At 40.2% G+C, this 12235-nt stretch overlaps 1 protein-coding gene across 1 annotated transcript in view; it reads right to left on the minus strand.

Annotated features, from left to right (window-relative positions):
* The window catches only part of LOC127451224 (SH3 and multiple ankyrin repeat domains protein 1-like), a 149550-nt gene extending 142500 nt beyond the window's left edge, over positions 1-7050 (minus strand). Inside the window, exon 1 of the mRNA XM_051715741.1 lies at positions 6761-7050. The gene's annotated coding sequence lies outside the window, so the exon portion shown is untranslated. The remainder of the gene's footprint in view (positions 1-6760) is intronic.
* Between the last annotated feature and the right edge of the window lie 5185 nt (positions 7051-12235).

Genomic DNA, 12235 nt, shown 5'->3' on the forward strand with positions numbered 1-12235 from the left:
ATAATGCACTGACACGGCAGTAAAACTGCAGTTCTGGGCAGACCAGCTCACCAACCCTGCTTCTGTATCTAAATATAGCTGTATTTTCATGATGCACTGGTTACTGCTGGGAAAAATTCATGCCCCACTCCCCCTCTTTTGCTGCATCCCTCTTTCCCTCTCAATAGTGCAATTAGCACTAATACACTGGGAGCTGGTCCACAGAAGTACAGGAGACTTCAGCCAATTGCTCAGTTCAGTTGGCATGAATGAGCTTATCCCGCCATGCAGCAATCGAGTGGCAAAGCGAGGGTCGAATGGGAAGGAAGGAGAACGGCAGCATACAGCTGCATGACTGCAACCATATTTCACTTGCATTTTGCAGTGAAGCAATGGAGAAAGATAGACAGGAAACAACTGAAATAGAAAGAGACAGAAACAGGGAACAGTGCTGTCCTCTGGGATTCACCAAATCTATTCTGTCCTTATGCACACACACACACACAAACACACGCACATATAAACACTGACATCCGCTGAAACACCCCTATGCCCTATACTCATGCTGATGCAGACACAATCACACGTTCTCTGTGCATAACTTTCCAAAGTGCTAGACTAATCTCAAAAGCAGGGCTTCTGTTTGGGTCCAAAAGGGAGTCTCCCTGAGAAACAACGTTCAAGAGGGAACAGCTCTGTCAGTACAAGGGGGCTTGGAGATCCACTTCAGCACTCTTGGTCTGCCAAGACCACACAGACACCACCAGAGTGCATGACACCTGTCTCTACATAACACTGTATCACTCTTGTTACCCAGACACTACACAATCTGACACCCCACCATGCCAACACCAACCTCATCACCCCTTATGCCAAAGAGATACACAGAAACAGACCCAGGAAGAGAGAGAGAGAGACAGATGGACAGAATAAAAGAGGAGAAAGAGAGGGGATGGTAAGGGAGAGAGAAAGGACAGATCTGAAGTAGGCCAGAGCACAAGGGAAACTGTCTGTCCCAGATCAGTCCTCTACCTTGAGCAGAATGAGAGAGGGAGGAAAAAAAATGTGTGGAAGTGCGTAAATAAGTGGGCTAAATTCCAAAATCTTTTCACCAAGAAAACTTAGCTGGTGAAGCTGTTCAACCAGCATGTTCTTTCTGGTGAAGCTAGTGACCAAGGAATTATTACTGGTTAAACTATTTAAGACACTTAGTGTGTAGACCAGCACACTAGCATCCCATGCTGGAGACAAATAGTGCTGGTCCTAGCCTTGTTGGGCCCTAAGCAAAACTTTGTGCATGTCCAAAAAATAAATTAAATCGTAATAATAACGAGATAGGTCAGTTGTGCTTGCCTTGGCAAAACTCGCTCAGCAATGTCAGATCAAGCCATTTCCCCAAGTAAAAAAAAAAGCCCATGTCTCTACAATGTTCTGATGCCAAGATATAGCTCAAGGGCCTCATGGGGCCCACAAAGGGCCTCAGTACACTTCCCAAAATCAAACAAGCCAACCCCTAAGCCTTTACGATCTTCTGGTACTGAGATATGCAGGGGCCCCTTAGGGCCCCCTGTGGCCCTCAAGGGCCTCACAGGGCCTATTAAGGGCCTTAGTACACTGGCCTAATTCAAACGAGCCTATCCCCACATCTCTACGATCTTCTGTTGCCGAGATATGGCCAGGGCCCCTAGGGGCACCCAGGGGCCCTCAAAGGCCTCACAGGGTATACTAAGGGCCTCAGCACACCTCCCCTGTTCAAAAGGTAACCTATGTCTCCATGATGTTCTGGTGCTGAGATATGGTGTTCTGGGTGGTTGCTAGGGCATTGCTAGGTGGTTGCTAGGGTGTTGTGCTAAACTTGTGAAAAGAGGCCACCCCCATGTCTCTACAATTTTCTGTTCCTGAAATATGAGCCTTCTTCTCCATTTTCAATGTTAAGTCTATGGGTTTTTTTTTTTGTTTTTTTGTCCACCGCCTGATCACTTATAAAAGTCATAGCATACCTCTCCTCAGTAAACTGGTCAGTTTGACCCCTCATTCATGGGTGTGCGACAAACGATAACCAAAGTTCTGGTGGAAGAAGGACTGGGTTAGGAATTTTCAAAAATCCTTAAACAAAGGACAGACCAATATTAATAGTTGCACCTTGCTAAAGAAAGCACCACTATTTATTGTATAATATACTGATCAACACCCCTATGCAACTTGTGTAGTTTTTCATATAGGGAGGACCAGCACCGGGGATCTGCATCCTTAACTCAACATCTGCTGGTGACCAGCAATGCTGGTCTTTTCAACAGTGGAAAAGAACAGAGACTAGAGGTGGAGAACTGGTCAGGAATAAAGAAAAGACAGGATGATACAGGGAACAAACATAAGCTGACAGTAGTTGAGTAAAATAAACAGGAATGAAAGACTGAACACCATATCATGGCTCCACACTGGCCTAATTCATATGGATCCATTGGTATCGATCCATGCCGGCCAGGTTGCGCCCACTGCTTGGATACAGCTTATGCAGGCAAACGTTTCATTAGCCCTCCCTTAGAAAATGCTCAGTACAGAAATGTTTGTTAATAGAAATTAACAGATTTTATATCTGTATCTACCCATTTCTTGGGAAAGTATGAGAGGAACATGCAGGACTATATTCATCACAATTGATTAGCACAGTTCAAGAAGTGTTTTGGTCCAATTCAAACTGGTGCTCAGATCAGAACTAATACAGAAAAACAAAGGCAAGCAAAACATATGCATGATGAATAGCTTTTTCTGTAAAGTGCTTTTGTTAGTTTAGTGCACTGATGTTTACTTTTTTTATTATTATTGTTTATGGGATTTTTTATGCCACATGCCATGAAAACCTGTGGTCTTGTGCCCTTCTTTTGCATTTGTCTGTGAAGTCAACCCAAGACCATAGGTTTAGCTGTCAGGTTTTGTTTTAGATTGGTGTCCTCAAATATATCTAGTTTGCACCCTCAATGCACTTTCAGTCTATGTAGCATTACGTCACCAAAAATTAGACTTGGAGGAGGACCGCAAAGGGTTGAGGGTTTTTTTCGGGACAGGGCCAGATAGGGGAAATTGAGCAACTGCATCCCCATAGGATTCCATAATTCCAACTTGTCAGAGGCATGTGCATCACTGCTCCTCTACTGCTCTGAAACAGTTACTCTTTCATTTCTTTGAAGGCCCTATTCTCTTTTTGTCAGTGAAAATGGAGGCCACATTGAAAAAATGTTTACCTAAAAATGTGCTTTGTGTGGTAACATCTAAATTAGCTGGTTTAATTGAAGAAAAAATCTTATTAATGCAACATCACTCAGTAAATTTACAGTACATTTGCTTTAAGCAAGTTTAGACAGCTACCTGTGCATCTGTTTAAAAGGTCTATTTCAGTTGGACTAAAACAATAATTCATCTTTATAAAATGTCACGTCAACGATTAAGTCTGTCTGATTGTACTAGTCCAATTTTTGCAAAGTTGGATAAACAGACCTAGATATTGCAATTGTAGCTTGAATTTGTTCAGAATGTATACACGTTAATCGGATCGCAATTGGCCTCCACATTGTGCTCATGGTTAGAAAGACAGAAGTGACGCTTAGCGTGTATTGCGGCACATCCTCAGCTGATGTCCTTGCTTCAAATTTTCCTCGGTGCAGTTTTGCAGTGTATCATGTATACTTAGACAGACAGATGAAGACTGTAGCCCAACTACGCAAAAAACTGCTGCAGCTTGATTATAGCTGTGCATGTAAATGGACAGACTGAATCAACCTGACTACATCAGGTTACAACAACAGAACTAATTTTAAGGGTTAGGTCAGGCAGACATATCTCCTTAAAATAAAAACTGCAGATTACCACTTTTTACAGTGTAGCTTAGAATGTCATCCTCATTCAACTGATCTCCAGTTCTGTCTGTTTGTTATCAGGTTGTTCACTCCTTCAGATGAGGCTTTTAGTTTTATGTGTGTGTGTGTGTGATCATTTATCTAAGCTTGTTGAAATGATTTGAGCATTTTTTTCTCATTATTCACAGTTTCAAGTGTGTTGCTGGAGATTTTTCTGCCAAGCAAGCATACCAGCACTATACATGAGAGAAAACGAGGGAGAGATGTGATGCAATATACAAACGATTCTACAATATGGAGTTCTAAACGAAAGTGTAGGAGGAGCATGTTCATCTAATCCTGTCATTCAGAATGCAAGTGTATATAAACTGTGACAATTATTCTAGCATCCTTCCACCATCCCAATTCCACCTCTATTTCTCTTCCCTTCTATTATGAATTAACAGTCAATTCTTCATTAATTAAGTAGCCCCGGGGAGTTTCAAGAGCTGGAGTTGAATCTCGTGGTGGAAGGGCCCTTCACGAAGGGATTCAGTTGCTCACTTTTATTTGGAATGACTTTATGAATAGCGTACCCTTCTCGCAGTGTCATTGAAGGGTGCAAAAATGGAATTTGGAATTTGACTTATGTTTACCTTTGTCTCACTTTCAATGATTATATGAAAATGTGAACTCATAAAAAATAAAATAAAGTACTTTGAAAGATATGCTTTATACTATCACAGCTTTTTTTCATCCTCAGATTGTAACGAGTAAAGACATGGCAGTTTTTCTGAAATCATCTATGTGTATGCATGAGATGGAGAGGGAAATGCAGATGAAGCGAGAGGCTGGGTTTTACCAGAGCAATGAGCGGAAAGGTGTTAGTGCCGTTCTAGTTTCTCGATTTGTCAATGGCCCGTTCATTGTGTCTAATTTTAGTTCTCTTTGTGTGCCTTTGTCTGATTATCCACTCTGTCATCCTATCTCGTATCCCCCTGCAGCTAACACACACCGAAGAGACTCAATGTGTATGTGTGTGTTTAAAGGGAAGACAGAGAATGGGAAAAGAGGGTGTGTGACAGCATGTGACCGAGCAAGAGATGCTTTATTACAAGCAATGTTGGCAACACTGTTTTGCCATCAGTATCTATGCCAGAAAAGCATATTTGAATGTCTTTGTATATTATTTTTGTTTTTATGCTGCTGTTTGTGAGTGTGAAAAAAGGGGGAAAGCCCTCATTTCCAACACTGTGAAACCACCAAAAAATATTCCTTTATACTCTTGAGTAAAGAATTTGGTCATACATGTTTGTTTCTGACAGCTGGTAAGGCAAATTATAAAAAAATAAAAAAAGATCCTTTCCTCATTGCTTTTATTACTTATTCTCTTACCCTCCCTCTGTTCTCTCTCTCTCTCTCTATCTCTCTTTCAAAATAACTGGCTAGAAATACACATATCATGTAATTACGGGTGACCGCTGCAGAGACCTGTTACAATCTTCCTCTTCTGAGCGCAGGCAATATATTGGAGGAGGATATACACAAGAGACAAAGGCTCCTAAGAATAGATTCAGCAGATAATGACAGGGGACAATCCCAAACCAAATCAACACACAGTACACAACACACAGTGCTGCCTAGAGATCTCTTCACATCAGAATGCTTTTGTGTTGATTCATTTGTGTGCCACTTCTTGCCTGTGAGATGAGTAGTTTGCTCTCTATTTAAGGGGCATTCAGTATTCTGTGTACAAGTATGTGTGTGGGTAACTATTGTTTCACTTCGAAAGACATGGATTAATCTACTCGAGTGGTTAATGTTATGGTGTCTTTATGTCCTCTTTGGAACTTAAAAGTTTTAAAACCCATTGACTTATATTGTATGTACAAAAACACCTAATTTATTCTTCAAAATATCTTTGTTTGTGTTCCGCAGAAGAAAGAAAGTGATACGAATGAGACACCGTAATTTCTTTTACTAAATGAGATGCTGGGCAAAATGTTAGCCTGTCACCATTTAGTCTCATTGCACCTTTTTCCATATAATGAAAGGGAATGGTGACTAAGGCTGACAGTCTACCTATCACATCTCTCTTTGAGTTCCGCAGAAGAAAGTCAGTCAACTTGAGGGTGAGTAAATGATTACAGAATTTTTATTTTTGGGTGAACTATCCCTTTAACCACTTGGGATAACTGCAGAATGGCATTTGTCAGTCAAACCATAACTTCATAGCAAATTTAGTCATACATTTTGTGTGTTTTTGAGAAAGAAAGATAGACACAAAGGAGGGAACAGAGAAACTGATCTGGCATTTGAGAGCAGCAATCATATGAGAGAGCTGCCATGCTTGCAGATCAGTCAGTTGCCGTTGCTGGGTAATTCTGCATGCATGCCAATGTATGTGGGTGGGTGTGTTTCAGGGAGTGACAGGATACTGCATATCATGCTCCTGTCAACGCTCAGTCGCTTTAATACACGGAGGACCAGAAACATTACACATTACACCTAACACAAGGAACTCATTCACATATGCATATAAACTTATGCAGTATTTACTTCTTCCTGCACCTCTTGTTTTAATCTATCCTCAGTGTCTGTCTTTTCTGATGGAGAATCAGATTCCCCTATATCACAGACATGCTGCTGCAGCCAAAATACAGATAATGAGCAACACCCACAGTCTGATCTCCTCACATCTTTCACTCAGTACAGTAGATACAGTGCATGCATGGGCTGGCTCTATTTGAAATAGCTGAACACATTCCAGATATGAGGAGCTAAACTTTGAATGGCAAAGCAGCAGTCAGATTCTGGCATCTACTCTTAAAATGTATCCATCTCCATCAGATCCATTCATTTTGCATCCTCCTCACATTTTTACCAGCCTCCCAGAGCGTTTCATGCATCCCCTGGCACAGGCGTTAGAAGAAATAAGTCCCACTTACTGTCTTACTGTGGTTGTCTCTATTTGCAGATCCCTCCTTTGTAAACGGAGAGAATGACAGCAGTTTTTAAAAAGGGAAAAATCCAGCAGCTGGTAAAAAAAACAAAAAGAAAAAAAAACAACAACAACAACAATGAAAAAAAGAGAAGGAAAGGGGAGAAGGGCAGATAAAACAAACAAAAAAAGAAGAAAAACGAAAAGGATGAAAATAAATCACAGCGGAAACAATTAGGCCTTTGGAAATTACATTTTAAAATGTGTGTCCTGTGAGCCGCTGAGCGCTGGGAGCCAATGCATATCCTCAGCAGGCAGACACCGTTCCAGTGGCCATGCAATAGTAACACAATTGACAATCGGTCCTACCATTTCTCTCTCTCCCTCCCTCCCTCCCTCCTTTTCTCTCTAACATGTTCAAACAGCGCCGATCTCTCTTTCTCTTTCAGCTGGTTGGTTGGCTTCATTCCTCTCTCATCCCCTTGTTTCCCTCCCTCCATACCTGCCTTGCTCTCTCTCAATCGCTTTTGCCCCTCCCCCGTCCTCCTCCTCCCTTCCCGATTTCTCCTTCGCTGTCTTCTCCATCAGAACCCAGATACAAGGCAAACCCACTCCTTCACTCTCTCTCTCCTTCTCTCCCTTTTTCTTTGATGTTGTGTTGAGTTCTAGACTCTTAGCTGAGAACAAGGAGATTTCATGACAGACTATGGTGATTGCAGTGCAAGGCATAAAAAAAGGAGAAAGAAAATAAAAAATACATCAGGTTACACTGTATTCTACACTCAGACACAGATTTTACACAAAGAGAAAACATGAACTCAGCTAAATTCATCATAGAGGACAAGCAAATCACACCATGGGGGAAGGCAGAAAGAGGGGTTATAAATATGATTTATTATAGATATTAAAGATTTGGTAAAAAGGCTGAGTTAGAGCTTGTAAGAGGGCAGAAGAATTTAGAGAGGTAGGAAAATGATGAAGAGAGGAGGGAAAGGAGTGGAACAAGGACCTAACTGCAAGGGCCTGCCAAAAAAAGTATACTGATGGTTAGAAGCTACCCTCATTGAATTCATGAGTTTTGCCACAGACTGCCCAAAACAATGGGTGTGTCTCAATCAGTTCCCTACATCAGGGCACTGGCCAGGGGGTTGGCCATTTCCAGGGCTTTCCCAATCACAAAAAAAAAAAAAGAAAAAACGTTCCAGTGTACTGAAATGTCGCACGTTAAAAATTCACAGAATGCACCATTGCTTGTGAACATCATTGCTCACTATGTTCACTCAAGTCAAAAGTCTCTCAAGTCATTAGAGTGTAAATTTCTTGAAGTCAAACCTTTTTTTTGTCTTAAAAATATTTTTATATAATTATCTTTAATAGTGTACAATAAACAATAAAAGAGTAAAGTATGTAACTTTTTTATATGTCAAATCACATTCTACTATCCCAGTTTATTGTTCATTGACAACTATAAGTAAGCCACTTGTTGGTTTACCTTCCCCAAATGTATAAACACTGAGCCTCCCAGGCACTATCAAAACATTGACGTTTATATTTTGAGCGGCCCGCTCAGCTCCACCCATCCCTTTCTCGCTCAACCTATAGCATGAGCCGCTGTCATTGCACTTGCTAGTTACCAGAAGAACCATCCTACCTCATGTGCTGAATCCCCAGCACTGCCATTCGGCTATGTTATCGGACGACCTAATTACTCTGCCACGCTTTCTGTTTGGTATGTATATGTTATGGTGGTCTTGTTTATTACGACGTTAAACGTTTATCACCTTTTATTTAGTCTGGCCTATTTTTTCAAAAGGAATGCAAAAGGGCGTGATGAGTCTAAGGGGATTTGTCAAAGGTTGTTTAAAAATATACTTTATTTTTGTAATTCCATTTGGTGCCATTAATAGTGCTGAAATTACACCTTTAATTTATGTAATTAATCTTTCATAATACAGGTGCATCTCAATAAATTAGAATGTCGTGGAAAAGTTCATTTATTTCAGTAATTCAACTCAAATTGTGAAACTCGTGTATTAAATAAATTCAATGCACACAGACTGAAGTAGTTTAAGTCTTTGGTTCTTTTAATTGTGATGATTTTGGCTCACATTTAACAAAAACCCACCAATTCACTATCTCAAAAAATTAGAATATGGTGACATGCCAATCAGCTAATCAACTCAAAACACCTGCAAAGGTTTCCTGAGCCTTCAAAATGGTCTCTCAGTTTGGTTCACTAGGCTACACAGTCATGGGGAAGACTGCTGATCTGACAGTTGTCCAGAAGACAATCACTGACACCCTTCACAAGGAGGGTAAGCCACAAACATTCATTGCCAAAGAAGCTGGCTGTTCACAGAGTGCTGTATCCAAGCATGTTAACAGAAAGTTGAGTGGAAGGAAAAAGTGTGGAAGAAAAAGATGCACAACCAACCGAGAGAACCGCAGCCTTATGAGGATTGTCAAGCAAAATCGAGAATTGGGTGAACTTCACAAGGAATGGACTGAGGCTGGGGTCAAGGCATCAAGAGCCACCACACACAGACGTGTCAAGGAATTTGGCTACAGTTGTCGTATTCCTCTTGTTAAGCCACTCCTGAACCACAGACAACGTCAGAGGCGTCTTACCTGGGCTAAGGAGAAGAAGAACTGGACTGTTGCCCAGTGGTCCAAAGTCCTCTTTTCAGATGAGAGCAAGTTTTGTATTTCATTTGGAAACCAAGGTCCTAGAGTCTGGAGGAAGGGTGGAGAAGCTCATAGCCCAAGTTGCTTGAAGTCCAGTGTTAAGTTTCCACAGTCTGTGATGATTTGGGGTGCAATGTCATCTGCTGGTGTTGGTCCATTGTGTTTTTTGAAAACCAAAGTCACTGCACCCGTTTACCAAGAAATTTTGGAGCACTTCATGCTTCCTTCTGCTGACCAGCTTTTTAAAGATGCTGATTTCATTTTCCAGCAGGATTTGGCACCTGCCCACACTGCCAAAAGCACCAAAAGTTGGTTAAATGACCATGGTGTTGGTGTGCTTGACTGGTCAGCAAACTCACCAGACCTGAACCCCATAGAGAATCTATGGGGTATTGTCAAGAGGAAAATGAGAAACAAGAGACCAAAAAACGCAGATGAGCTGAAGGCCACTGTCAAAGAAACCTGGGCTTCCATACCACCTCAGCAGTGCCACAAACTGATCACCTCCATGCCACGCCGAACTGAGGCAGTAATTAAAGCAAAAGGAGCCCCTACCAAGTATTGAGTACATATAGAGTAAATGAACATACTTTCCAGAAGGCCAACAATTCACTAAAAATGTTTTTTTTTTTTTTATTGGTCTTATGATGTATTCTAATTTGTTGAGATAGTGAATTGGTGGGTTTTTGTTAAATGTGAGCCAAAATCATCACAATTAAAAGAACCAAAGACTTAAACTACTTCAGTCTGTGTGCATGGAATTTATTTAATACACGAGTTTCACAATTTGAGTTGAATTACTGAAATAAATGAACTTTTCCATGACATTCTAATTTATTGAGATGCACCTGTATGTGGGTGTGCAAGTGACTACTCTACACCTGTTTTATTTTGTATCTATTATCATACATTTCCAACCTCTACAGACATGACAAGCTTTCAGGCTGGCCCAGGGCCTGGTTAAAAGCATCATATACACAGGGCCTTTCAAGCCCTTTCGCAGCTCTGTTCACATGCTGGGAGGTCACTGGTCCTCAATTCAAAATTAGATAATGTTGCACTTTTAGGAAATACATTAAATGCTCATAAGATAGAAACAACAAATAATATTCTAGGGAAGGTACTGCAAATGAACACTGAACTGTAGCACTATTTTAGAAAAGCATACCTCTATACAATCAAACTTTGAAAGAAATTTGTAGTTCTTTGTGATGGGGACAGGGAGACGGAGACATGGTCAAGCTTTATTACAGAGAATATGTAAATACAATCTGGCTCCTGGCATTTGGCAAAGTTAGTAGAATTCTAGAGAAATGCTTTTCACAGTAACAACTCAAAACCTTCAATACTTTTGGAGCCTGATCTCATGAAAATTACTTCACTGTGGCGACATTTTTGCAAAATGATATTACGTGGTTCTTTACACATATCAGGGCAGCTCCAAGGTGAAATGTCTACTGTGTGGTGCTAAAAGAGAGCTAAATGTTCTCTCAAACAATTAGTTTTTAAGGGTGTATAAGATTAATGCTCTGTCAAGTTTTAAATCAGCAATACCTACCTCATTACCCTAAACCTTAAACCTAACTGAAAGTGTCATTAAAACAAATGTGAGATAAAAACAAAAACAATTTCTGAAACAACATCATTATATTGTGGTGTTTCTAGGACATGCGTGTTTCGCGTGTACCCTGGTCATTTGAATCACAAATGCAACACTCTATCAATGCGCAAATTAATCAAATTTAAACAAGCTTGTAAATGCAGTTGGTTACTATAGCAAGTGTTTACGAACTGATAATCTGTTATTTTACTAGTGATTTGTGTGGAAGTGAATGAAAGGAATTGTGGTTGTAGTGCCTCTAGTGTTTGTTTCACTAGGAAACTGCTGTGATACGTACTGTAGAATGAGCAATGTAAAAATAATTTTGCAAAAATGAAGGTGTAGTAATGTGATGCTTTGAGACAAAGTTGCCTTTTTTAGAGAAAAACTGAGCGAGATAATCAAAAAAGTGATTTAATTATAAACACATTTTTAATAATTGATATATATATATATATACAGTCTGTGCAAAAGTTTTAGGCACTTGGGAAAAATGTTGCATAGTGAGGATGTCTTAAAATATAATGCCATGAATAGTTTTCATTTATCAATTAACATCATACAAAGTCCAGTAAACATAAAAAAAACTAAATCAATATTTGGTGTGACCACCTTTACCTTAAAAACAGCATCAATTCTCCTAGGTACTCCTGGACACAGTTTTTCTTGGTTGTTGGCAGATAGGATGTTCCAAGCTTCTTGGAGAATTCGCAACAGTTCTTCTATCTATTTCGGCTGTCTCAGTTGCTTCTGCCTCTTCTTGTAATCCCAGACTGACTTCAGTGGGGGGCTCTGTGGGGACCATGCCATCTGTTGCAGGGCTCTCTGTTCTTCTATTCTATTCTACTTGCAAAATAAATGTTTGGAGTCTAAAATGAATATTTCCTACTGACACACTAAAGCTGAAAATATAAATAACCATCTTAAGACAAATGTTTTTGTGAAACATCTTATGTGCCTAAGACTTTTGCACAGTCCTATTTATATATATATATGGGATGGGAATGGGAACGTACCTCACCCCTCATTTAATGGCACAACTATACAATTTTATGGATTGCATCTGTCTGTTTCAGCATACCACTAGTATCACAGTATCTCCTCTGCCAAAGTGTTTAAGAGAGAAACAGAGAGAGATGTATAGTTTCCATGAGGGATTAATAGGAAAGGGTTAGATTGCCATTGTAAATTATAAAT

The sequence above is a fragment of the Myxocyprinus asiaticus genome, chromosome 14, assembly GCF_019703515.2.
Source record: "Myxocyprinus asiaticus isolate MX2 ecotype Aquarium Trade chromosome 14, UBuf_Myxa_2, whole genome shotgun sequence".
NCBI classification, from domain to species: Eukaryota; Metazoa; Chordata; class Actinopteri; order Cypriniformes; family Catostomidae; genus Myxocyprinus; species Myxocyprinus asiaticus.